Source organism: Triturus cristatus, chromosome 8 (assembly GCF_964204655.1).
Source record: "Triturus cristatus chromosome 8, aTriCri1.1, whole genome shotgun sequence".
Classification (NCBI taxonomy): domain Eukaryota; kingdom Metazoa; phylum Chordata; class Amphibia; order Caudata; family Salamandridae; genus Triturus; species Triturus cristatus.
Window position 1 is genome coordinate 208,721,852 of NC_140591.1, and position 27,306 is coordinate 208,749,157.

A 27,306-nucleotide genomic window follows, 5' to 3' on the forward strand; every position below is an offset into this window, starting at 1 on the left:
GGTGTGTGTGTGAGGTAGGAATACATCACCCATAATTCTAGGAGAGAGGATCACATGGGTTCTACTACAGGGAACTACTTAAGCACTACCTACGGGCAGCCCGGTGCTTGGGAATTGTGAGCAGTCATTCACCTGGACAGTCTGTTTCAAGACATTGTGTTGCTGCATGCTGGTAATAGGAGACTTCAGGTTCCACATCTCCTTCTTGCCTTCTTTCCCTTCCGTTCCTGCGGGCATTTTGCAGATCCCTGGAGACGCGCTGGAGCACAATTGCGAGCAGCTGTGTGACTCTAGGCTCTTCAGTGTCAAATGCGCTGGAGGGCATTTACGAGCCGTTACGAGGCTCGATGCTGTTTTCCTTTTCCTTTGCTGGTTTTGGGCAATACAAACACGCTGAGGCGCGACCATGAGCCGTTGAGAGGCTCAGAGCATTTCTTCCTTTTTTCCCTTGGGTAACCACTTACGAGAGCGCTGAAGCGCGTCTCTGAGCCGTTGAGAGGCTCAGAGCATTTTTTTCCTTTTCCCTCAGGGAACCACTTACGAAAGCGCTAAAGCGCATCTATGAGCCGTTGAGAGGCTCAGAGCAGTTTGCCATTGGTCTTCCTTGGGAAATACTAAAGCGCTGAAGCGCGACCATGAGCCGTTGAGAGGCTCGGAGCAGTGTGCAATTTTTCTTGTTTTCAGATGAACACGCAGGATCAGCATAGCTCATCCTATTAGTTTATTTTTAGTTTGCAGTGCCTTGGATTTAACCCTGCAGTGGAAGAGTCAAAAAATTCAAAATTCAAAAAGTACTTTATTCGGTTAAAAGACAATAACCATGAAAGCAACAACATCAATTTACAATTTACACAGGGAAAATATAAAAAGAACAAATCTATTATATTTCATCAATACCCATTGTTTTCCGTAATTTAAAAACATTTTTTAAAAAGCTTAGAACTACAGCGACAGTTAAAACCGTGTCCATTCTCTGAAATTCTAAGAAAGCTGGGCGGCATTTATTTAAGTTCATTTCTTTGAGGAGTGGGATAATGAATTTCCTACGTGGTAAAATATAAAATTTACAAAAAAATAAAATATGGATGTCAGATTGGGACGAGGAGTCATCACACGGGCACATAGGCAAATTTCGCAACCATGAATTCATTTCTGGGAAGGACAAGAGTCTAAATATTTAATCTAAAACGGGTCAAAAGAAATCGATCATAATTTGACATCGGCAGGGTTAAGTATGGCTGTACTTTATTGCCAGTTAACAACAAAAGACGCGAGGTTACTGTCTTTTTCTTCATTTCCTCTCGCCTTCTCTTTTCCTCCAGGTATTCCATACATAGCTTTTTCAACATTTTTCTGGATATATTACCCATTGAAAGTGGGTCATCAAAATATTGTTGGCAGCCAATTTCAATAAGGAAATGTTTAACATAATTTAGCCAATCAGATCTACCCACATTTTCCAGTTTTAATACATCCTGCAATATAGCCCGGTTCATGACACACTCATTTGTTATCCATACCCTATGCCACAAGAGGATGGGTTGTATTTTAATTAAGTCTGATATATGAGGTTGTCCAAATTCATTATGACAGATGTAGGTCGCAACACTTTGTGGTACTGTCAGGACATCCCTCATAAACTTATTCTCGGCTATTTGAATTGAATCTATATTGGAATACCCCCAAAGACCCGAGCCATACAAAGCTACCGATGTATACGTGGCATTATATATTGTTAAAATTTCTTTTATCGGTTTCTTGCCCAGCTTTTTAGTAAAATTCTTTAAGGCCATTGTTGTTTTTAAGAACAAAAGGGTTCTGGCCTTTACAGCACTTGTCCACACCCCAGATTCATGGAACAAAATACCAAGATAAGGGAAAGTAGAAGTGTTTTCCAACTGAACATTATTTATAAACATTCTTTTTGTCTGCTTTCCAGGTCTTGTGCCACAGTTCATGGAGAAGGTTTTACTACAATTAACTCTTAAATCTAAACTCGACATGAACTTCTCAAAAGATATTATCAAATTTTGTAGGGCCAAGGGAGTGCGAGCCATTAGGACTGCGTCGTCCGCATACAAGAGTGCAGGGATAGATCTCTTCCCAACCCTAGGCATATCCCTGCACGCCTGCAGCAGGCGATGCTCAAGTCCATTTATGTACACCAGAAATAAGAATGGGGCCAGGACGCACCCTTTGCGTACACCACGACCCACCCCAAATTTTCTGGTACATTGGCCCCCCCTACCATAACGGACCGATGCTGTGGCTCCTGAGTATAATTCTCTCAGAAAGCAAATGATGGAATCTTCCACACCCAGCCCTCTCAGGATTGCCCATAATTTAACATGTGACACACAGTCGAACGCCGAGGTGAGATCAACAAACGTGAGATACAGACGTTCACCTTTTATCCTCGTGTACTTAGATTGCAAAATCATTAAATTTAAACATTGTTCGACAGTACCAATGCCTTTTTGAAATCCATACTGTAGGTCACTCATTATCTCGTTCTCCTCAGCCCAGCTTTGTAGTCTTGCCAGAATGATTCTCCCAAGGAGTTTTACTGATGAGTCTAGAAGGGAGATTGGTCTATAACATACACAGCTTTGTCTATCTCCCTTCTTATATATAGGTACAATGACTGAGGTAAACCAAGACGGGTTTAAACCCCTTGCCAGTGCTGCATTAAAGAGTTGTACCAGCATGGGTCCCCAGATCTCTATGTTTGCTTTGTACAGTCTGCTGGGATCCCATCAGGCCCTGCGGCCTTGCCACCCTTCGTTGCTTTCAGACCCATCATAACTTCCTCCAGAGTTATTACCAGTTTTTCAGCCCCTGCACCTATATTATCCAATGTAACAGGATCTATAATATGGCTTTCATCTTGGGACCTATAAAGGTTTGAGAAATGCTCTACCCAGTCCTCCTCAGCAATTGCAATCTCCATGCAGGCTTTAAACTTGTCATAGAGGAACGGGGTATTTACGGCCCTCCAGAATGCAAATGCATCCTTAAGCTGTGATGCTTCACATAGAGCTTCTAGGGCCTCCTTTTTTATAGCATTTTTTCTATTTTTTAAAACCTCATTATATTTTTTCCGAAAACCTCTTATTTCTAAAAGATCTCGGGGTATCCTATGAATAGCATGTTTCAAGTCAGTCAATGCCTTGTGCAGGCATTGTCAAACCAACTTTTATTACCCTTTGCCTATTCTTTACCTCCACCCGCAGACTCTTCTTTATTGTGGAAGCTATTATGTTAAAATGCTCTATTATCAGCTCATTATTAGACTTTTCTTCCAGGCAGATCACAAAACTATTTGAGCAAGCATTCAACAATTTACCTAAAAACATTTCTGGGATAACCTTACCCCATTTCAGAGTGTACCCATTCTGTCTCCCAAGGGCCACATCAGGAGCTGTACATATAGAGGGCACATCCTCATGCCAATCAAAAAATGGGTTTTCGACCTCCAATATTTGAGGCTGATGGTCACTTAATGGCAGCTCCATAATTTTTATCCTATTGATCTTATGGCTGCAACTGTTTGAGGCAATGATGAAGTCAATAGTAGACAATGCTCCTCTACCAATAAATGTGGGCACAAAGGTAGTAGGTTTTTGGGCTATTTCATTTGCATAACCCAGATCATACATAAACAATATATCATTTAATAGGTCCCCGGTCAGAGAGTGATCAAAATGGGTTAGGTTTATCTCCTGCTCTAACATTAAGCCACAGATACGCTGTTTGCCCTTTGTACAGAATGGGCAATTAAACCCCCCTCCCCCCCCCCATAAAATTATGAATTCCCTGTCAGTTTTATCTATTTCGTGTTGTATGTCGTCCCTCAGCATTTTTAAAATGCTAGGAATTTCTTTTCTCGGAATATTATTATAAAAATTTATAACAACAACATTAACTCCCTTCTTGTTGCTTAAGGTTATTAATTGATAATAACTAGATTTTGGCGTAAAACAAACCTGCTCACATTTGAGCTGGTTTGAGAGGAACGTGATTAAACCTCCCTTTGCTCTCCCATATTGGCCCCCCACGGCCGGAGTAAAAAAGCTTCTATAGCCACTTATATACACTGGTTCAATAGACCAGGTTTCTTGGAGGGCCAAAATGCCATGTCCATTTATAACAGTTTCCCAAGATGGATTTTTAATTCTCTCCCTTAATCCTGCCACATTCCAAAATAAGAGTGTACAGGATTTCCTTGTTTCATTGGCTCCAAAATCACCCAAGGAGGCATTGCCCAACAGCTTTTCATATTGCGGGTAACTAACTCCTCCATTATTTCCCCCCACTTTTAAGTCAAGGTTGCTCAAGATCTTACAACTGTCCTCCTCAATATCAGCATGAATCACTCTTTGGGCAATTTGTACTTGTATAATATCCTCATTACTATCCCAAAGCCTCTGTTCTTTTGCGTTCCCCTTGATTTCGTCAGTGTGCCCACCTAATCCTAATGTTTTACTAATACGAGTATCCTTCTTGTGTCAATCCACATATTCAAGACCAGAAAAAGCAGCAAACCGATTGTGAGTTGGTATGTTATAAGCAGGTAGAGCCATACCTCTGTTGTCCCAAAAATAATGATTTCCATAATTAGGGCATGGGGTGTAAGGATAAAACTGCCTAGGATGGAAATTAAAAGAACTCTGTGGTTGCGAAAAAGGAATCTGGCTATATCCATGATGGTTAAAGCCAATCCTATTTACAGTCTGCCTTCTTACCACCTGATTTATAGGATGTTGAACTGGAGAGTATGGATAGAAGTAACTAAGATAATGTGTAGAGATGGAGTCACTACTACTTGAGTCATACCAATCCCCAATATGCCTGACAGCTCTATGATCTTTAAAGTTTACGATGATTACATCCCCTTTCTTGTCTTTAGGTCGTGACCCCACCCAATTTGAACGCCTAACATTTAAAATTTCCCCATTTATGTAGGCAGGCAAGGGTCTATTGTTACGAAGCCAATGAGTGACTTTGTTCCTTAAGGCTTGATGATCTTCCCGATTCCCAAAAGGTAGCTCGGGGACACCCGCCATGACAATCGCATAAGGGGCAGCTTCTGGCGGTAAATCTACTATTCTGTGTGATTGCCAGTTTTTGTTATGAAAATTCCCGGCCCCATTATCCTTATTGGCCTTGTTTTGCGATGGTACTGCTTTTTCTTCTAAGATCAAGTTATCCCCCATTTGGTCACCTACTTTACTTGGAGTTGCACCTTAGAGGCAGGCTTCTTCTTCAGCAAAGGAGGTGTCTGTACTTTAATCGGGGAAGGACAAGTTGGCTTTTTCCCGACCTGGTTAAATTTTGAAGAGGGAGTAGGACATAGTGGGGCTTGTGTTATTGCTGTCGTCATTTTTACAGGTATTTTACTGGGGTTTATATTAATTGACCCTTTCGCCAGGTGAGATAGTAAGAGTGTATTAACTTCTACCTTTTTCTCGATCAAGTCCAAGTGCGTGTTAATCAAAGTCGTCTTTTCTAAAAGGGGCTGCAATAATAATTTTACCAAGTTTTCAATTTTTTCCAACAAACCACCCTCACTAATAGAACAGTGGGTTGCCATTAAGGGGACCATGAGAGGAGCCAGTGAATCAACCACATCCCTCAAAATTGAGGTTGAACTCCTCTTTTGTATTTCGGCTTGCCGCTTTTTTAATAGACCACCCCCTCTTTTTTTGCTTTTAACCTTAGGTGATGACATATCGTTTGAGTTTGAGGGAGATGCAATGGAGAATCTAGGGAGATTTAATAACCCTTCATCATCATTGCTATTATAGAAACTCGGCAAAGACTCACAAGTATTGGCAGGCGTACTTAACTTAATTGTTAATTTGAGCAGCAAATCACTCACGCAATTAGAGATCTGTGTTCTGTCCAAAGGCCTAGGTTTTGTACCTACAAAACTTGGCGATGATTTTATGACCCACAAAGAATTGGCAGAATTTTTTCGAAAAATACGTTTGTGCTTCTTCTTTAGTGATGTAGAGACAGAAACACTTGATGAGAGCTCAAATACAGGACTCCGCAATAAATCTATTTTTTTGCCCACTTCACAACAGGTCCCTCCTGAAGTCCTCACGTTTGAAAAGGCGGTTTTGAAGGACTATGAATTGGGTCTTAGCCACACTAAAAAAGGTTTTTGCAATCTGTCCAACTTAGAGAGACAATGTGTCTCTAACTTGGGTAATGATCCCCTGATCACGATTAAGCCAGCTGATAAGGGGGGAGCGACGGTTATTTTGGATACAGAGGTCTACCGACAAGAATGCCATAGACAGCTAGAGAACACCACTTTCTATACTCGTATTGCATTAGATCCTACTAGCCGATTACAGCTGAAAATTAAGTCATTGGTAGAGGAAGGGAAAGAGGCTGGCTGGATAACGAAGAATGAGGCTGACTTCTTGATCCAAAAAAACCCTAAAGTACCAGCCTTTTATGTTCTCCCAAAAATCCACAAGAATCAGCGACCTCCGCCAGGCAGGCCGACAGTATCTGGAATTGGGTCCCTTTTAGAGCCTTTATCGAAATTCGTGGATCACTTTCTTCGACCATTTGTATCCGTCATGCCATCGTATCTACAGGATACTAAACACGTCTTGCAGTATCTTGAATCCCTCTCTTTTGATCCCAACTGTCAACTGATGGCTACATACGATGTGGAAGCGTTGTATACAAATATACCGCAAGATGCCACTTTGGAGACAATACGGGATCTATTAGATAGAAATCCACGTGATGACCAAACTCCCAATGACTTTGTTATGCAATGTGCTACATTAGCACTTAAAGAAAACTTTTTCAGCTTTGAAGGACAACTGTATTGGCAAACCACTGGTACTTCCATGGGGAGTACCTGTGCACCAAGCATGGCCAATCTCTATATGCACAATTTTGAGACTCAACACATCTATCCTCTACATAATCCTTTCCATTATCAACTCAAATTGTGGAAACGTTATATAGATGATATCCTGGTCATCTGGGAAGGTGACCAGGAGTCTCTCGAAGACTTCTCTATATGGCTTAACACACGGGATACTAATCTGAGGTTTACTGGTGAGAATAACAACTTCTCTATTCCTTTCCTGGACCTCAGACTGTACCCTAAAGATGGGAGGATCCATACTGAGCTATATCAGAAACCGATGGCCCGCAATTCCTTGTTGAGTTTCCATAGCTTTCACCCAAGGGCATTACTAACCAATCTCCCAGTCGGTCAATTTCTTAGACTAAGGAGAAATTGTTCAGAACTGGTTCAGTATCATAAACATGCCAAGAAGTTGACTGAGGAGCTAGCTGCCAGACATTACCCAACACAACTTATAAAAAGAGCGGCCAAAAGAGCCCGTAACAACGATAGGGGGGCACTCCTGGAAACGTATACCAAACCGAAATCAGATAGATTGGTGTGTGTGACAACTTTCAGTAATCTAACTACAAATGTTAAAAGGGCAATCAATAAGAATTGGCACATACTGAACACAGGCAAGCTGACACTAGATCCGCCCCTATTTGCATTGAAACGGAGCAGTAATTTACAGGATCTCATGGTACATACACGACCTAGAACTGCTGTACATCACAACAGCCAGTCAACACTGTGGAATACTAATCCTGTGATCGGTCATTTTCCATGTGGATCCTGTTCTTGCTGTCCCTTTACAAGTCATGTAACGGAGCTGGATATTCTACCGGGAAGACCATGGCAACTGAATAATCACACAAACTGTAACACCAGTGGGGTGATATATATGATCAAGTGCCCTTGCTCATTAATCTATATAGGAATGACTTGTCGCAAAGTACGTCAAAGAATCACTGAGCATCGCAGTACCATTCGATGCAAAAAATCGAATACACGTATGACAAGACATTACCTTGAGAAGGGTCACACGGAAAATGACCTTCAATGGGTCATCATTGACAAACCTCATTATGATGTTAATATGGGACCTTTGGAACATGTCTTATTTCGCCGGGAACAACGTTGGGTGTTCCGTCTTAAGAGCCATCTGAGAGGTCTTAATGAGGATATTCCTTGGGGCTCTGTTTAACTTTTCCAGGTCCCCCACAGCGTTCCAATGCATTTTGTGTATGTAGTATTTCCATCTGTTAAGCCACCTAATTTAGATGTGTCACGTCGTGGTGGCACGGCCCCGTTCTGGTGTAGAGCTCTCTATTACTGATTTACCATCTCAGTACACCGTGGGTATACTACCCATTTTGAGTGCGGCTGATGTCTGTATGTGTGTGTTTTGAGCTTACGAGACTGCTGATACTGTTGTCTCCTGATTGTTGTCCCCCTGATCTTTTATAGTGTAATCCACTGTATTTCGAATGACCAAGATTCTTTTTCCTGTGCTCCCTTGCAACTTTTCATGGCTTGGCCCCGCTTTTGATGTCGAGTTTCGTTTATGACAAATCCATTATCATACTGCATTGTGGACACATTATTTACTTTCAGTGTGCCTGGATTGGCGTCTGTATTTTGCAATTTCAAAAAACGGCGTACTCTGTTGTATTCCGATTGATGTATAACGTAATCCACTTCTAGCGCTATGATTCATACTACAATTCCCATGATCCCTTGTAACCCGGACGTTAATTGTTTCACTTCCGGGTAGACGCATTAATGAAGGTGCATGGGGTGATTTAAAAACATTGTGAGACGCGCGGTCTCTTCCCCTTCGGTTGGTGCTCTGAATAGGACGACACGGATTTACTGAAGGTACAGAAGTGAGCGTGTGTGGGCAGCCGCTGATGGCTTGTACGCCGGCTAGATAGAGTGATTATTCACCCTATTTGTGCATTTTTTGACTGATTCAGCCGATACCAGTGAACGCATGCCTGATAATCTTTAGAGCTGGTTGTCCGCGTGCAGCGCTATTGATTCACTCGCTTCTTTGGGATGCTTGAGTTATCGGGTGAAATATCGCATATTGACGATTTTATTGATTTTGCTCGCTGTATAATTCATTTTATTAGCACTAGACCAGAATAAACTGATCTGGCTATGTGCAGAGCATATTAAATCTCTCTACATTGCTGATAGCAATTAATACATGTTCTACACTCCAACAGATACACGTGACTATGTAGTGACTGTGAGTTACTCGTTTTTGGGACATGTGGTTAATAAAGTCTTTACTTTTTTTTTTTTATTATTGTCCTGAATACTGTGTACTGTGTAAATAATAGATTGTGCTTGTCATAACGACATCTAATGACAGCAAAACTAATCTATCAGTTTATATGTCCTTTTTTGTGTAACATGGGAGAACTATACTGAACCGGTCTTTTATCTTTCTAGTAATCTGTGCTCTGTAGCATCATTGTTCGCAAGGTAGAGGTAAATTAACATTACCCCTAGGTGAGTTCACACAATACATCGACTTACCTGAATGATGTTTGTTTCCCCCCTTTTTTTAATCACGTGTGCAACACATATCACGTGTGTGGTGTTTATTTTGGTGTGTGGAGGTTGACCTTAATGTTTTGGAAATGATATTGAATTTACCAACTATCTTTTTCCATAGACACTGGACCGGACTGCAGCTGGTCCTCTTGTCATTTACACCTTACCAATGAGTATGGTCTGTAATTTATTTAGTTTGGTTATACGAGCAGAGTGATAATATTGAGAGGTCCTGATGAATGCCGCGAACAAATAGTCATCTGGCAGAAACATGTCGACCACCAATAACTAGGATATTTTGTCAATCCTAGATCACCTCATTTTAACTCTAGCTGATGGGAACTACTATTAAATTTGATTTTGTTACCCTGTAGCTAGTTTTACTTACTCACATTTCGTTTTAAATCACACTCTGCCCCTTACTCCCCCTGCCAACTTTGGCATCCCCTTTAAAACACCTCACGCTCCTCTCATACCCCTTTTGGAGAGTTGTAGCCCACACTGTATACCTTGCGGGTACAGTGTGCAAGAGGGGACCCAATGATGAAGCATGTCACCCTCGGGTGAGTGAGGGTTCTCGTCTTTAAAAGAAAAGTTTTCTTTTGCCTCCCTTCTTTACACACACTGATTTTGCTTTCTAGGACAGCAGCATTTCATCACTTTAGTGAGATACGTACTTAACAGAGAATCATCAGTGCAGAGACTAACCGGCACTTCTCCTTTATCCTCTGTATCTCCAGTATTTAATAACCCAGTATGTACTACTAAGATGTTTGTTGGATTTGTCGTTGGCGATGGCACAGTCCCTATTTGCCCCAGAGAAGAACTTTTTCCCGTCATTGACTCCAGGGAAAAGCCCCTTTTATGATTGGATGTGGCTACTCTTTTTTGATTATACTTCCCCCTACATCTCCGTTGTACTTTTTTATATTTTCTTACCGATCTTAAGGGTGACAAAGCATGCTCTATTTCAGCCCTAGAGTTGTCTGGCCAATCTTCATACCTCTCAGCATGCACCTGGGCTATAGCCGTTACAACTTTCCTTACGCCAGTAGTGGGGTTACTGGGCACGAGTGTATCCACCACTAAGAGAGGCGCCTCTTCCTGTATCGTTATAGGGGTCTCCTGTCCTAGGGATGCCCTTCTATCGTTATTGATCTGATTTACCTTCCTGATCAGATAATTATCCATTGTACCCACCCCAGACAAAATGTTATCACTTTCTCCTTTAGACATCAAGTTAACTTATTTCTACCCACTGTCTAAAAATTGCTACGGTGGTACAGCCCTACAACAGTCAGCACTTTTTACCCACACAAGTATTAAAATATAAACTCACAAATCGCAACATGTGAATATTCCCTGCAGAACCAAAGTCTCTGTCCCAGCCCAGACTCCTCAGGCCTCTGAGGGCCACAGAGGGCCCGCCCTTTGCCCGGGCTTAACCCGGCGTCCCGCTCGCGTCCCGGGCAGCACAGGCCTTTATACAGCCTCCTGGGGGGCGGGAGATACCGATGGCGGCTCCTGCCGCAAAGCACCAAGGGAAATGTAGTCCCCCGCTCTGCGGCCGCTGATGGCAGGAGCGGCGGCGGGGGGACTACAGCAATGGAGGAGCTGTTGGGCAGGATTCTCAGGCAGGCAAGATGATGAGCCGCTGCAGTGGGGCAGAGTTTAGCTGGTTTTCAAGCCTCCCAGGTACGGTTTAATTTTAGGATTACGCCCGCTCCACGGACAGCGCAGGCCTTTATACAGCCTCCTGGGGGGCAGGAGATACCGGTGGCGGCTCCTGCCGCAAAGCACCAAGGGAAATGTAGTCCCCCGCTCTGCGGCCGTTGATGGCAGGAGCGGCGGCGGGGGGACTACAGCAATGGAGGAGCTGTCGGGCAGGATTCTCAGGCAGGCAAGATGATGAGCCAGAGCAGTGGGGCAGAGTTTCGCTGGTTTTCAAGCCTCCCAGGTACGGTTTAATTTTAGGATTACCGTGGAAGAGTCATTCTCATTACTCTGGGCTGCATCTACCAAGCTAAGTACACTGTATGATTTGGTTTCAGGGGTGCAGTTCCTCTGCAGGATAGAGTGCAGGCACTATGGCCTCATTTAAAGGAGTGCTTATTTATTTCATTGGTTTATTTTTTGTTTTTTTGTTTTTTACATGAGGATGAGTGCGACAAGGTTAAACGTAAGTGCTTTCACATAATTCTTAAGCGCCTTGCTCATTCTACATACTGTGGCTGTTACATATGGGTTGTGCTTGTGTTTTACTACAGGGAACACGGGGCTAGACAGCTGGAGGGACACGACTAGGAGTGAAGCCTACAACTCCAGGTCCATTCCCCATCATGTGTTTTCGCAGCCGCATCGTTATTGTTTCTTTAGTCTCTTTTTTCCCTTTTCCCCTATCATGGTGTTTCCTGTTGAGTGGTAGTTGTATACTCGCAGATCATTTCATCGTTGGGATAGGGTTACGCAGCATCATTCATCGCTACTGCTTATCCGGCTTCAAAGGTTAGTGGTTAACTAGTCTGTGTTCTGACACAGTGATAGGAACAAGAATTGTACGTCTACTGCCTCTTCCTGGAAAAAGCTAGAAAAGATTTGTCTCAATCAACCTAATCAAACCACACTATGTGGCTGATACTGAGCAGTAGGCCACGTGGACTCCAAAGTAGCAGACTTCCTCCTCTCACTATAGTTCAAGAGGTTAAAACAGAAAGACTCATCACATTCGAAGAGTCCCCTGTACAGAATGAAGGACTATGCAATAATGCCATGGAACTAGTTCCCCTTGAACCTGAAATTCGAATTCAGAATCAAAATGAAACACAAATTGCTATTCGACCAAATACAGATGTCTACATCAACATGCCTCAACAAGAGCAAACTACGATTTCTACAAATCCTGATGCAATACCAACATGATCGAATTGCTTCTGACTACTTCATAAACTTTGATACATTTTCTTTGGATCCAAGTGAAACTGAAACGATGCCACCCAAATCATCACGCAAGCAGCAAGTTAAAGACTTTATGAACTTTCTTATAAAGACTTACCTGGTATCACCTTGGGTAGAACTATGGGTAATAACTTGGATACTTTCCTTTCTTTTCTGGGTAGGCAAGGTAATAGTTTTTGGCATGCTTGTAAATGGCAAATATCTTCAAAAAAGTTCTATAGCCCAAAAGGTGAATTTAATTTTAAAACCACATCAATCATCTCATCGGGAACAAAGAGACTTGTCGTCCGTGAACATTACAGCAGTTCCTATACCGGATGGTATAGTTTGGGACAAGGTTGATTTCGATATATTTGGACCGACAGAAATTTTAAAAATTCCACATTTATTTAAAATATCATTAAGTGATATCATTACCTCAAGTACATTTTCCGATGATTGGAACTTTGATACTGTAAATAACATGTTGTCTAATTTCAAAAAATCTGCTGTATTTTCTAATAGTGAAACATTGGAAAACACATCAGATTACGAATCTGTGTATTGTTTTCAACATTATGGTCATCACTTTTAGCATAAATCTGCTAATGCTAGAAATGTGTTCACTTACCACAAGTGGGAACATTGTCCAACACCGCCAAAAGGCAGTTCAAAAACCTTTACACAAAAGTTTCCATATTTTTCAGGGTTTAATATGTCTGACCCAGCCTCATATCACTATAAGGTTGCACCAACATCAGCACAGAAAAATATGTTAACAAACACCAAACAGTTTTACTCTGCTTCCTTTATTGCCCAGTTGTCTGAACAAGGTTACGACTTATGGAAAGACACCATAGACTTAAAATCAGTCTGGGGTACTAGAGAATGGCACGTTCAGGGAACGGAAGCTTTGTTAAGAGCATGCCTTATTCCTCAACTGATCATGTTTTTGAACGAGACAGTGCTACAGACGTCTTGCCTTGGACTATCCAAGAACAAAGACTTGAACACACCTCGGCTGCCAACACCATCACTGACGAGGGTAATGAAACATCACAACAACAGGTTACATTAGCTACATCATACAGAACAATAGATCAGACCCCGATTGGGAAAAATGGTTGATTTGGCCCACAGACGCCAAAAGTTGTCAGGCAAGATTCATGGGTTCTTGCCAGGTAGGTCGCTCCCCCCCCCGCTGAAGCGCCACCTGCGCTCCGAGTGTCCTGTGCCCTTGGCTCCTCTGTGCCCCGCTGCCCATTCCTCTTTTGTTTCCCCCGCTCTTGTGTGCCTTGTTCCCCGGTGCCCCGCTGCCCATTTTTTCTTCTATTTCCCCGCTCTTGTGTGCCTTTGTTCCCCGGTGCCCCGCTGACCATTTTTGCCCTCTGCAAAAACAACAGTTGATGGACAGAATGCAGAACAATGTCATACATTCACCCCAGTACAGAGATCTGGGCCTAAATCCATCGTTTTTTTGCTCATCATGCCGTTCCATTTTGAACCCAGCCATATGCAAATCAGTCTTGACCCTGTGCTTCATCGGAACAGTCCAGCCCGAACTGCCAAGCCAGGTCCTCCCTGGACTGGAAACAAGCATCCTAGGACCGGTTTCAGGGTTTTACCCCTCTTCAGCCGGGATAGCTTGATTCCAGTGGCATGGACAGCGCGGGACCCATGTCTGGGCATACCCTTTCCACTCGGGGTGACAAATGCAAAAACAACAGTTGATGGACAGAATGCAGAACAATGTCATACATTCACCCCAGTACAGAGATCTGTGTATTCCCGCCGCTGCTTCCCCTGCGGCCCTGCCCCCGCGCCCATTTGCTGCCCCCTGCCACCCACCTCCCGCCACCCAGCTGCTCCTCCCTCCCACTTCCCCTTAACATGGCAGCCGCTGCGTGTCCACGCATAAGGCAAGCCCGTCTGTGCCTGTCCGCAGCTGGATCACGCCCAGCGCCAGAAACCCTGGCCCCTGCACCAGCCATGAAGACCACCTCCGATACAACACCAGCACCCTCTTCGCTATCAACCCAGGACGGACCCCCACCTGCTGCAGGGCCACCCTGAAGCGCACCCACAGTCCCTTTGCCTGCCGGAACTGCAGCTTCTCCTGCATCGAAGACGCAGAGACACCCCCCACGACAAAACACAACCAGCTCCTATGCATCCTGATCAACACCCGCTCCGCACGCAAACACGCCGTCGAGCTCTAGGACCTACTCGACACCGCAGCACCAGACGTCACCTTCCTGACCGAGACCTGGATGAATGAAGCCTCCTCTCCAGACATCGCCATAGCCTTCCTCGACGGATACAAGATCTCCCGCAGAGACCGCATCAACAGAGTTGGAGGAGGAATCGCCATCGTCCACAAGAAGACCATCAGAGTCTCAACAAACACCGACGACATTCTCAGCACCGCAGAAAAACATGCACTTCCAGATCCGCACGGATCCCAAGATCACGCTAAGAGGCACCCTCGTATACAGACCACCCGGACCCAGACAACAATTCTGCGATGCCATCGCTGACTTCATCAGCACGCACGCACTGACCTCCACCAACTACATCCTCCTCAGAGACCTGAACTTCCATCTGGAGAACAACAACGACAGTAACTCCTCCACCCTGATTGACAACGTCTCACTGGAACTGCTCGTCACGACGCCGACCCACATCGCCGGACACACGCTCGATGCCATTTACTCCTCAAGCCCCCACGTCTCCTTCAGCCACGTCTCCAAACCCACCTGGACCGACCACCACTGCATCCACTTCACCTTTCGGAAACCCGTCGCACATCACCACACCCTACAGATCCCCCGTCGCTGCTGGGGCAATATCACTGAAGTACAACCCACCGACCAACCCCTCCAACCTCGACGATGGTGCGTGCACCCTCAGATGATGGATGGACGACTGCGCCAACACCTTAGCCCCACTGAAAAAACAAACCCTCAAAGACACTAGCAAGAGAGCCAACTGGTTCACCCCGGAACTCCTAGCGTCAAAGCGCACCTGCCGGAAGTTGGAGAACATATGGCACAGCGAGAAGTCGCCGGGCAGCCGCGCAGCCCACAAAGGCGCCATCCGCAACCACCACCACCTCATCAGGACCGCCAAGAGGACCTCCTTCAAAGACTGCCTCAACAACAATGCACACAACAGCAAGGAGCTCTTCAACATCGTGAAGGAACTCTCCAACCCCAGCTCCAATGCCAATGACATCCCGCCGTCGCAAGCCCTGTGTGACTCCCTCACCACCTTCTTCCACCGCAAGATCGCCGACATCCACGATAGCTTCAACCCCCGGACGGCCCTAACAAGCCCCAATGCGCCAGAATCACCACCACCCACCGACCACCTGACAACCTGGGCCAACGTGAGCACCAAAGACACAATCAAGACCATGGGCACAATCCACTCCGGCTCGCCGTCTGACCCTTTTCCACACCACATCTTCAACAAAGCCGGCAGCTCCATCGCACCCCACCTGCGCAACATCATCAACCTCTCTTTCGAGACCGAGACCTTCCCTGAAAGCTGGAAACACGCCGAGATTAACGCCCTACTGAAGAAACCCAAGGCAGACCCAGGTGAACTCAAAAACGTCCGGCCCATCTCCCTGCTTCTGTTCCCAGCTAAGGTCATCGAGAAGATAGTCAACATCCAGCTCTCCCGCTACCTCGAAGACAACAGCATCCTGGACCCCTCCCAGTCAGGATTCCGCAGCAACCACAGCACCGAGACTGCCCTCATCGCCGCCACGGACGACATCAGGATCCTACTGGACAACGGCGAGATGGCGGCCCTCAACCTTCTGGACCTCTCCGCCGCCTTCGACACCGTCTGCCACCGCACACTACGCACACGACTCCACGACGCAGGAATCCGAGACAAGGCCTTGGACTGGACCTCCTCCTTCCTCTCCGGCAGAACCCAGAGAGTCCGCCTCCCCCATTCTGTTCCGAAGCCTTTGAGATCATCTGCGGCGTCCCGCAGGGATCCTCCCTCAGCCCGACGCAGTTCAACGTCTACATGGCACCTCTCGCACTCATCGCCCGACACCACGACCTCAACATAATCTCCTACTCCGACGACACGCAACTGATTCTCTCCCTCACCAAGGACCCCCTCACCGCCAAATCCAACCTCCACCAGGGAAAGAAGGTCGTCGCCGACTGGATGGAGGATAGCCGCCTTAAGCTGAACACAGATAAGACAGAGATCCTCATCCTCGGACCCAACCCCTCAGCATGGGACGACTCCTGGTGGCCCGCATCGCTGGGGACACCACCCGCACCCACCAACCACGTACGCAACCTGGGAGTCATCCTCGACTCGAAACTCACCATGACCAAACAAGTCAACGCTGTCTACTCCACCTGCTTCAACACCCTCCGTATGCTCCGCAAGATCTACAGATGGATCCCGACAAACACAAGGAAAACAGTCACCCAGGCCCTAGTCAGCAGCAGACTCTACTACGGAAGCGCCCTCTACGCCGGGGCCCCGACCAAGCTCATCAACAGACTGCAAAGAATCCAGAATGCCTCCGCACGCCTGATCCTCGACGTCCCGCGCCGCGACCACATCACCCCCCACCTGAGGAACCTGCACTGGCTCCCTGTCGACAAAAGAATCTCCTTCAAGCTCCTGATCCACGCACACAAGGCACTCCACAAGACCGGCCCAGCTTATCTCAACAGTCGCCTCTCCTTCTACGTGCCCAACAGGAAACTCCACTCCGCAGACCTCTCCCTGGCTACCGTCCCAAGCATCCGTGGAACCACAGCCGGAGGCAAATCCTTCTCCCACCATGCCGCCAATACCTGGAACACCCTCCCCCTCATCCTACGACAAACCGAAGACCTTCTAGCCTTCAGGAAACAACTCAAGACCTGGCTGTTCGACCAGTAGCATCAGCACCCACCCCTCCCCTCCCTCAGCGCCTTGAAACCCTTGCGGGTATGTAGTGCGCTTTACAAATTATTGATTGATTGATTGATGGGTAAAACCAAAGGGTTTGCTATCCAAATGTCAGATCCACGTAATGTACAAAGAGAACATTCAGGGGTAGAGACATCCTGCAGTGTTGGGCAGTTGTGCCTTGAGTGGCTAAAAACCTCAACACTGACACAGGTGAAACAACACTTATCCTTACTGTCACAGGATGTGGATCTTAGGGATTTTTTACTAGGTCCCAGGAAGCCACGTCAGAAATGTTTCATTTATGCTGGCATTTATGCTGCCTACAATGAAATATGGGAAATATCACAACAAGAGTCCGCAGAGAGACTACGGGAGATAGACTGTAGAAACCTAGAAAAATCTCTAGCAGTCGTAGACAATGGGTTAACAACATTGTCCTCCAGGATATATTCCTGAGACAACATTGTATCTTCTGCAATAGACATACTAGAACAAGATTTAGCCATATTACAGCACGGGCAATCTCAATTACATTCTATTATGTTGTTGAGCTGGACGCTGCAATCTTTGCGTGCAGGCTAGGTGCCTTGGCGTTTTATCAACAGTACGTCTCTGTTTTCTGAATACAATCTGACAGATAAACAGATAGAAATGGCACAAGGGGAGCAAAATATACAATGCTGAGTATTGAAAAACTGGATAGGTTACCATTTACAGAGGCAGAATCACCGTCCATGGAATGGCTAATCCATGGCCACATAACTCTACCGGTCACTACTTTTCAGTTTCAGTATTGCCTTGAACAAAAGCAGGCAGGCAGATATGAAAAGATGGGTAAGGCATACATTAAAGAATCAAGGGAATTACCATACAGATTTCGAGAGTGGGGAGCGAGAAGTGTTTCTTAGTGGTACAAACTGTGAGAGCGCTTTAAGTGGATCACTCATATGTCAGGATATAATGCTGCACGGGGCTTGTAATGGTTCTGTAGCGAACGTGTCCTGTCATCTGAGGGGTGCCCCAGCTGCAGTGATTACTCCAGATTACTCCAGCATTTGGGCTACTTTCAAATGGGAGTTACTTGATGCTGAACAGTCAAGGCTGCTGCGGAATGCTCCCGTGCATCGCATATCTGGTTACCGTGAACTCCAGGGTTACTTGTTGTATGCAAGTATTATTTCTACCGTCATATACAGTCAGGGAGGTGCCGTTGCGGCCTTCACTGAATGTTTCTTTAATATGGTTTGATACTCTAAGCAGAATGAAAGCCATGCTTTTACAGAAGTCTGTGCCCTTAAGAGGCTTTTGGTTGCAAGATCTTCGGCAGAGATACAGGCACTTATCCATACAAACTGCCCTTTCCATTTTGCAGAAATTGTAAATCATATCTTTAACATGTCTGATACGACAGGCATAGTCCACCTATTTAAGACCATAGGTTTTAAGAACCTTTTAGACGGTACTTGGAGTTATAACAAACTTCATTCACTCTGTATTCAGAAGCATCTTTGGAGGACTTCATCTACTCCTGTTTCTAATAGCAGGTGTTCTGATTGTTTTCTATCTGCTATGCAATGGACGTCCCAGTCACCAAGGAGATGGAAAACAGCACTCCTGGAGCGTAAATACCGTGACCGCATGGTACAACATCTAGGTACACCTCGCCTAAGAGAACTAAGTGCATCTTGGTTCTTGTCATTTTGACCGGTCTGTAAGGACTGAATCTTACTTGTCCTCCGATGCCTGTTTTGCGGTGAAGAATGCGTGTTAGACCTTTGTTTGACACTCCCATCATGTACGAAACCGGACGTGAATGCTTTACTGGACCCAATAACACGTTCCAGTAAGGATCCCACCAGGCCTCATCCGCTTACGCCGCAGCTCTCTCCATCCCTCTGTTGACTGCAGTTGGCTCTTGATCTTGTTTCGCTCTGGGTTACAGGGCCTCCCGTGTTACCTTGTTCTCCCTGAGTGTTTGGTGCTCTTCCGGAGCACTTGTTTCCTAGTCTCTTGCTGGGTGGCAACATTGTTTAATATTGGGCAAAGCCTTGCAACCCTTGACTCCCTGGAAACATTGTTTCTTTTAAGCTGCAGTCTCTTGACTCCTGGCTTCCTGGCAACATTGCTTCAGATGGTCTTATAAGTAGAGGTGTGCTTCTTAGGATCTGCTTAGTTTCTGTTAATTCTCTTCTTGTGGAAAAAAGGAACAAAGAACCTAGGTTATTAGTCTTGGATATCTTACTTTTGATTTGTTTAAAGTGACACTGCACGTTTTTCCCTATTTTTTCCGTGCTCTCTCCTGTCCAGGGAAATGAGTTTTTTGTTCTTTCCCTAATTCAGGAGTAATGGATACTTAGTTTTATTAAGGGTCCGATTCACTCCTATGGTTCTTCCAACATAGGTTTGTGTACTATTGTTCATCTCTTGTTTAATATCAAACTTCTGCAGTCCTTTTCACGTAGTGAACATTGTCCTTCCATTTAGACACTGGAGTATTCTACAGTCCTTGGGAGTTGTTCCCCCCTCACGTACTTGACATATTTCTTTACAGGTATTCCATTAGCACCAAGGGGTTAACATACAGCCAATTACTGGTAGTCTTGATTAGTACTTACCTTGTGTTTTCTCCTTCAGGAGTTCCAGAAAAGCTCCAGTGGACGTATACCCCTTCTTCCTTCCCTTGTTTTGTTTCCCTCCTTCCCCACCTTCTCTCTTTTGCTTTGACCTAGTTTGACGAAGGAGGTAGGTGAGGGAAGTTGGGACTTAGCATTGTTTCAATTAATTTCATCCCTGCAGTAAACCAAGTGAGCCTCACACAATCTCAGAACTTCAATTTGAACAGGTTTCCGTGAGAAATCCATAGCTTACTAGTGGTAGGCTGGGACATGCAGCAAGGTCTCTATCAGATATATTTGCCTGTGATGCATAAAAAGTAACCCAAAAAACAAAATTACAGTTATAGAATGCAAAAATCAAAACCCCCAATTTAATTATAAATTAAAAATGTAATGCCTACAATGACACAATAATGAAGTAATTCTGATGTAGGGATCTCGAGTTTTTATTACATGAATTAGGATGCTTTTTGAATTATTATTAAACAGAAAAATGGCTGACTCAGATTCTCAAAAATTAGCTACCACATCGAAGTAGTCAATTCAATTTTGTCACTGATATAAATCAATGCCCTCAAAGAATTTGTTTAAAAGAAAATAGTTTTTAGAACATTCTGGGCCAGATGTATGAGCATTTATTGCGGTCACAAATGGGAGATCGGCCCGTTTGCAAACGCAAAAAAGGGCCCTGGCATGTACAAATGCAATTTTGAGAGTCACTGACTTGCAAAATAGCATTTACGACTCTCGCTATTAGGAAGGGGCGTCCCTTCCTAATAGCGAGTCTTAATGCAATGTACTATTGTTTTGTGACCGCATTTGCGGCCGCAAAACACTCGCAGTTTACCACCTACTTCAAGTAGGAGGTAGACAACTCGCAAATGGGAAGGGGTCCCCAGGGGCCCCTTTTCTGTTTGTGAGTGTGCGAAAATATTTTTTAAGAACAGGCAGTGGTCCTGGGGACCACTGCCTGCCTTTAAAAAATGAAACTGAAAAGTTTCATTTTTCTTTTTTAAATGTATCCCGTTTTCCTTCAAGGAAAACAGGATGCATTTTTTTTAAAGACTACTTTATTTAAAAAGCAGTGCCAGACATGGTGGTCTGCTGACCCCAGCAGACCACCGTCCCTGGGGGTGCTAGCCATTCCCAATGGGGTCACAAATTGTGCTTGCCTCATGAATATTAATGAGGCATGCAAATTGCGACCCCATTGGGAATCCAAATAGACACTGTTGTACATTCACTTTTGTGAGTCACAAATGGCGAGTAGAAAATCAACGCAATTTGCGACTCGCAAAAGTGAATGGTTGTACATCTGGCCCTCTGTTTTTTTATTCTGATTTTGCACGCTTAAAAATTTAGTGATAAAATAATGTCCAGATCTTCAAGCCTGGTTCTGCAAATGACATTTCATCATTTGTCTTTACAAGGGGCCTCCAAGACCTTAGGCTCACAACAAAATGTCCAGCTGCAAATGGTCCCTTGGTTTCCTCTGCAGCAACAGTTTATTCACGGCTTTCTCCACTTCCCAGGCACAAGAGAAATGTTTCATGTGGTCTGACCGAAGAAACTGTCCAGTTGCCACTAATCTATTGATTTTCTATAGAGATTTTTCCACATTCTTCCAGCTTGGGAGAGAAGTTCCAAAGTAGGGAGGCACCCCTGGGACAGACTTTGGCCTCCTTGGTCCTTGTGGGTCATAAATAGGCTAGCTGCAGCTGTTCTAGCGTGTGAAGAAGAGCAACAAAGTAGTCTTCTCCCATCTGTCTATTTGGTGTTGTCTGCACTCTAAGGGGAATTTCCTCCATATAGATGGTAAATATCCCTGAGAAGAAGATGAAGCCTTCTGTGACACCACAAGACACAGAGGCTCAGGCTTAGGTGTGCTGCCCATGATTTTCCTGCCATGCATGGTGGACCTGGGCAGGGAAAATGTGCATTGGGAGGACTGGCCTCTGGATACCTGTGGTGAATTGCTCTGAATGACCACCAGCAGAGCCAGCTAAGGCTCTATAATTGTAATTCCTTGGTTCTCTGCTTCAAATGGGGTGGGAAAACTGCCAATTCACAGCATCCCTCAGGTTCCCTAAGGCGGCGCAGGAGCAGGTGGTTTCTGAACGAGTCTGAAGAGGTTACTATGGAGGTTTTAACCACTGTGAACTCATTTTTGCTGTTAAATAACTGTTCACTGCCACATAAACAGCTGCCATGGTGATTAGTCTACAGTCATTTTGCATGCCCATATTATGTTAGCGTGTTTGAGTTCTCTTTCCTCTAATGTGTACAGACCACATTTTCGTGCTTGGCACAGCAGAGCGAGTATTCCCAATGAAGCAAGCTTGAGGACTGAGATCATCCCTGTTGCAACTTTTCTCAAGGTCTTTGGCACTCTTCTAATTTGGAAGACCTGCACCTGTAAGTAAAAATATCTACATTTTTGGTTTCTGTCACATTTATACTTTTTCAACTTCCTACATGAAGAAATAGTTTTAAAATTGAGGACATTTTGGGAGAGGTTAGCATTAATTCTCAACGGCTTGTTGAAAAATGCTGCGCAAACAAATGACGGACAGAATGCTGAACAAATCAAACATTTATCCCCAATCAAGAGATCTGGGTTAAATCCATCATTCTTTTGTTCACTATGCCCCCCCAGTTTGGACCCAGCCATATGTAAATCAGTCTTGACCCTGCTTCTCATGGGAACAGTCCAGCTCGAACTGCCAAGCCTGGTCCTCCCTGGACCAGAAACAAGCATTCTGGGACCGGTTTCGGGGTATCACCACTTACGGCGAAAAATTCTGTGAAAACAAACTGCTTGGTCAGGTAAAGCTCTGTCTCTCGCGGCTCCAATATCACTATTTTTGCAAAATAAACATGTTTTATACTTCAAGTGGATTCAGAACTACAGCTTTCTTTCACATGATGTTACTGACACCACACAGCCAACACTTGACAGCTGGTCCGCTCTCACCACCAAAGACACCATGAAGACAATGAAGTCAATCCACTACGGGGACCCCACGGCCTCCTGCCCCCCCCCACATCTACCACAGAGCCGCCGACATCATCGCCCCTGAGCTTCGCCGAACCATCAACCGCTCCCTCGAGACAGCCTCCTTCCCCGACGACTGGAAACACGCTGAGATCAACCATCTCCTGAAGAAACCCTCGGTGGATCCCACCGACCTCAAAAACTTCAGATCCATCTCTTTACTCCTGTTTCCGGCGAAAGTGATTGAAAAAGCTGTCAACAGCCAGCTTGACTCCTTCATTGAAGAAAACAACATCCTCGACACCTCCCAATCCGGCTTTAGGAAAAACCACAGCACCAAGACCGCCCTTCTCGCCACAACAGATGACAGCCAGTCCCTCCTCCACAGAGGGGAGACTGTGGCCCTCATCCTTGTGGTCATCTCTGCAGCCATAACACAGTCTCTCACCGCACCCTATCAGGCAGACTCCACGACGCAAGGATCCGGGACAAGGCCCTTGACTAGATCCGCTCATTCCTCTCTGGCATAACGCAGCGGGTCAAACTCCCACCCTTCCTCTCGGACCACACACCGATCACCTGCGGAGTTCCCCAAGGATCCTCCATCAGCCTCAACTTGTTCAACCTCTACATGGTCCCGCTCGCCAACATCGTCAGATCCCACGGACTCAACATTGTATTCTATGCAGGCGACACCCAACTCATCCTCTCCCTATTCAACAAAATCCACGTATCCAAACATAACTTTCAAGAAAGAATGGAAGCAGTAGCCAAGTGGATGAAGAGGAGCTGTCTACAACTCAACACAGAAAAAACGAAGTACTCATCAAGGGCCCACACCCCGACACCTGGAACGACACCTGGTGGCCCCCCGCCCTCGGTAACCCGCCCAACCCTACGGACCACGCACGAAACCTCGGAATCATCCTGGACTCTGAACTCAAAATGGACCGCCAAATCAAAGCTGTCTCATCCTCGTGTTTCCAAACCCTCCGACTTCTACAAAAGACCTTCAAATGGATCCCCGTCAAACACAGAAAGACCGTCACCCACGCCCTAGTCAGCAGCAGACTCGATAACGGCAACGCTCTCTATGCCAAATCAACAAGTACCTCACCCGTAAACTACAGAATGTCCAGAATGCCTCCGCCAGACTAGTCCTCAACCTACCACGCCACTGCCACACCACCCAACACCTGCGCACACTACATTGGCTCCTCATCGAGAAGAGAATAATTTTCAAGCTCCTCACCCACGCCCACAAAGCACTCCACAACACCGGACCTGCACACTTGAACTACCCCCTCACATTCCACGCACCCAAAAGATCCCTCCGCTCAGTCCAGCTCTCTCTTGCTAAGGTGCCTCGCATTAAGAAGACCAGAACAGGAGGTCACTCCTTCTCCTTACTCGCGGCCAAGGCATGGAACACCCTCCTGCTCCACTTCAGACAAAAGCCAACACTCTCCAAGATTCACAAAGGACCTCAAGATCTGGCTCTTTGACAGATCTCCTTGAACATCCTGGACCTGCGCTCCCTGCCCCCCAGCGACTCGGGTGAGTAGCTGCGCTTAACAAGCCTATAATTAATGATCCTCAACCTGCCCAAGAGGACCCACATCACCCAGCACCTTAAGAACTTCTACTGGCTACCCCCGTCCAGGAGACATGACATTTCAAGCTTCTGACCCATGCCTACAAAGCCCTCTACGACCAAGGAACCGCCTACATGAACCACTGCCTGCACTTTCACTGACCTCTCAGGAGCCCCCGCTCCACAAACCTCGCACTCACACAGATAACACGCATCTTCCACTGCTTCTCCGGAGGACGCTCCTTCTCCTACCTCGCTGCCAAAGCCTGGAATGCCTTTCACCTCCATCTCTGCACCACACCCTCGCTGACCCACTTCAGGAAGACCTGGCTCTTCCACTGATACCTGCAGCACAGTGCCTGGATACCCTCTCGGGTGATAAGCCGCGCTATGCAAGTACGACTTGATTGATTGATCTCAACCCTGTATGGTGACAACACACAGCTATTGTCACAGGATATGTATGAAAGAGTCAATGTGACTTTCCTACAATGGGTCTAGAATAAGGAAGGGTAACAGGGTGACTACTAAATCTGATGCCCTCTTACATACCTCTCTCCATTATGAAGAACAAAGTAATTCAATCAGGACAGGAAGAGTACACATAGACCTGCAAGTACCCAATGCTAATGAGGTGGCTCCAAATATACCTAAATTTCACTTCCAGAAAGTCAGATTGAAGAAAGTTGGTTTGCTGGCTATAGTGGACAATAGTAAAGGGAGCCAATTGGAATTATCTGAATAGCTTTGTGCTCCTGGACCTCTCAGCAGCCTTAGACACCATGGATACTGATGCACTTTTGAATCATGCCACTGCAACCCCAATGGAGCTGAACAGTGGAGCCCTGGAAGGGTCACCATTGCCTATAATACTGTATGCATCCAATATTAAACCTGAAAAAATAATGGAATCTGAGATATCAGTTACATGCTGCTGACCCTCAGCTCCTGTATTGGATCATTGTAAAGGCCTCCGAGTATAATACATCGTTAACATGCTTAGATCAACATGGCTCCTAGCTTCAAATTAATTGATCAAAGGCAGAAATTGTGTTCTTAGAGGTCTTCATCCAGCTTACTGACTAATAGAAGATAGGGGTCATACCAAGGTCCAAAGTAGGCAAACTATGGAGATGAAAAAAGGAAATATCCTGGAGGGCACACAGATAAGGAACTTCTTTGATGTACCAAGCTAACCAAGGCCCACGGTGAAGACATTGTTGTTCAGTGACATGCTTAAGGACCAAGAGACTTGTTATACTGTGAGTGCAATATAACTGCTGTAGTTAAATAGATCTGTGAAGAATAGAGCAATGTATGAGTGAAAGAGATGGGGATCTAGTGACTGTTTCATTGCTCGAGAAATCTGACCATTTGTCAGCAAATGCAACATGTGAATGAATCTTTGAGGGAATGCTTGAACATGTCAGTCCATACTTTAAGAGTAGCACCCCTTTATTTCTTCCATTTACTTTAGGGGTCTAATTACAAGTCTTGCAGGGAAACCCAAGAATTACTGGATCTCCCTCTTACAGTAATTACAGGTTATTGCACTGCTACCATTAATAACCACGGGCATTATTGTTAGTGCACTAATTTACCACAGTTTTATCCCCACTCCTTACCCTAGATTCCCCAAATTCTGCCTGCGTTTGACTGGCAAATTGTATCAGAGAAAAATTACAGACGTGCAGGTTTTCCAACGCATCTTGTAATTCTGATTCAGGATTTAAGGGAAACTAGTAATGAGGGCCTAAATCTTTGTCACGACACTCTGTCAACGTAATTTTTCCTTATTCATCAAAAGCAGGATTTTACCGCCTGCTGTAATAATCAGGTTCAGAAATATTTTCAGGCACTTCACCAGTGACTCTGAGAATACCTTAGTCGTTGCTGAAAGATGATAAAGAGGTGGGGCAGAAAACAAGCATTGGAAATGCAATAAGTCTCGCATTTGTTTGATTGCTATGTAGTGTATGTGTGTGGTGTGTGGTGGAATTATGTTGGTTGGATTGGAATTGTTAGTTATGGAGCAGCATGACGCACAAGGAGAGTGATGAGAAGAGCAGCTAAAGAGGGACTACTATTTACGAATTAAAAGGCACCATTTACAAAGGGCAGTAACAGGAGTGTACTGAAAAGATGGGCGGAGCTTAAAGTCCATACGTGAATACAGTATGACTGGCAGAGACAGTGCAAGTGCTTATTAGGCAAGACCTAAAAAGCTATCAGATATGTAGCCTGAACCTTTATGAAGCACGGACAGGCACATTGGCTTCAGCTCCATAGCTCTTAATCTGAATGCGCCTTCATAATCATCCTTCCACAGTCTGAACCCAGCCAGACAACTAAAGGGAACTCAGCTCACACAGACACCTAAAGGGAACTCATCTCACAGAAGAAACTGGAATTATGCGATTCTATAGCTGCAGAGTTTTTCGCATAATGATGGATTTGTCACATAATATATTATCTGTTGCATAATGTCGAGATATTGAGAAAAATTGTTTGTAGCTCGAACAAATCAAAAGTAAATAAAACCATGGCAACATGTGTTTGCACGCAGTGGATGGTCCTTCACAAAGGTTTACTGGTTATTTTTCAGTTGCCTATTTCAGTATTTGTTTGTACTAGTTAGTACTAGTGATGTGAAATCTTTCCCAGACCGTATTAACATGTATAATGTGTAAAAAGGACAAAGTAATCAAAGATTACTGTTAAAAATGTGATGCATTATGCTGCATGTTTTGCCATTTCTTGCAGGATAATTTAGCGCTCTACT